Source organism: Cyprinodon variegatus, unplaced genomic scaffold, assembly GCF_000732505.1.
Source record: "Cyprinodon variegatus isolate N-32 unplaced genomic scaffold, C_variegatus-1.0 Scaffold41, whole genome shotgun sequence".
Classification (NCBI taxonomy): domain Eukaryota; kingdom Metazoa; phylum Chordata; class Actinopteri; order Cyprinodontiformes; family Cyprinodontidae; genus Cyprinodon; species Cyprinodon variegatus.
In genome coordinates this window covers 1,070,452-1,071,744 of record NW_015150494.1, presented here as the reverse complement: position 1 = coordinate 1,071,744, position 1,293 = coordinate 1,070,452, and the positions used below count along the sequence as shown (strand labels likewise).

General features: G+C 39.9%; 1 protein-coding gene across 1 annotated transcript in view; it reads left to right on the top strand.

Moving 5' to 3' along the window:
- The window catches only part of dock5 (dedicator of cytokinesis 5), a 128,772-nt gene that overhangs the window by 15,439 nt on the left and 112,040 nt on the right, over positions 1 to 1,293 (top strand). The window lies entirely within an intron of this gene.

The following is a 1,293-nucleotide window of genomic DNA, read 5'->3' as shown; positions in this document are numbered from 1 at the left end:
GTGCAGCCTTTCTGTGTCAGTAGGTAACTTTACACAGGACGCCAAATAAAATTACGTTTCAATGGTCAACAATATTAGGGCTGAGCTATAGTAGCGCCTCGGGTTGCATTGCCGGCTGTGCATCGTGTGCAGCCCATTGAAGCTATGTACACATTTATAGTTGATGCAGATGTAGATGCAGTATTTGCTAAAAAAACAGGTTGCAGTCCTCAGCATAAAAACAGAAAAAAGGAGAAGAAACAATTGATGACCCACTTCCTAAATGTTAGAATGCTGTTTTATGTTTTAAAATATGGGATTATTGAAGAATAGCAGGTGTGTTTATGGCAGCTACACATAAATACATGGTAGGCAGAATAAGGCTGTAGATTTACCTGTTGTCTCATAGAAAAGACGTGGAGATGTCTAAAGCAGCCTGCCTTTCAAGCCCATATGGATCTCTAAATAACAACTCAATGCTTTACATACTGGGGGCAGTTGTTTAGACTTTTATTCAATAGAAACAGGAATCAGAATCCTTGATTTTTACCCACTAGCTTGGCCAATGAACTCACCCTTGAAAGTATGACTGTATTTTTTTTTTGTATGCTGTGTGCAGTCACTGAATAAACAGTGGCCCTTCCGCGCCATGTGATGTCATCTTAGACAAACATGTTCAGGGTGGGCAGCTTTGAATCCACCCATTTAGAATGAGGCTGGCACGCATGCCGTCGCACTGAGACACAAAAATTCGCAGTTGCACGACCTATCACCAAGGCAGCGCATGGAGTCCATGCCCGAGACGGGTGGGGAAAGCATGATTGCGTCACATTTAGCGCACACACTCACTCCCTGTTCAATGCGGTGACAATAAACATAGCTTAAGGCCCCCCTCCTGTTCAAATTAGACCTAGACTTACACTTAGAGAAACTTTGTTATTTTAAATACACAGCGTATGCAAAACGAAATTTCATTTATACAGCTTTCAGTAAATGAGCATTAGCTTAGCAGTAGTGATTAAAATGTGAACAGTGTAGGAGAGACATGGTGCAAAAGGCATTGATGTGGAAAGTTAAGAGCAGTGCACAAATAAGTAAATATGTATGGTGCCAAAATGCAGTAGAAACGTTTAGAAGATTTACTAAGTAGTGCAAGTATGTTATCAGTGTGATGCAGAGTCTCGATTTGTGACTCGTTAGTTTTCAACAGTTTAAAAGTCTTATGGCAGCAGAAAAAAAAACGTTCACTGCAAAAATATTCTAGAAATAAGTAAAAATGTCTTAAATTAGGTGCATTTAGCCTTAATTTGAGTA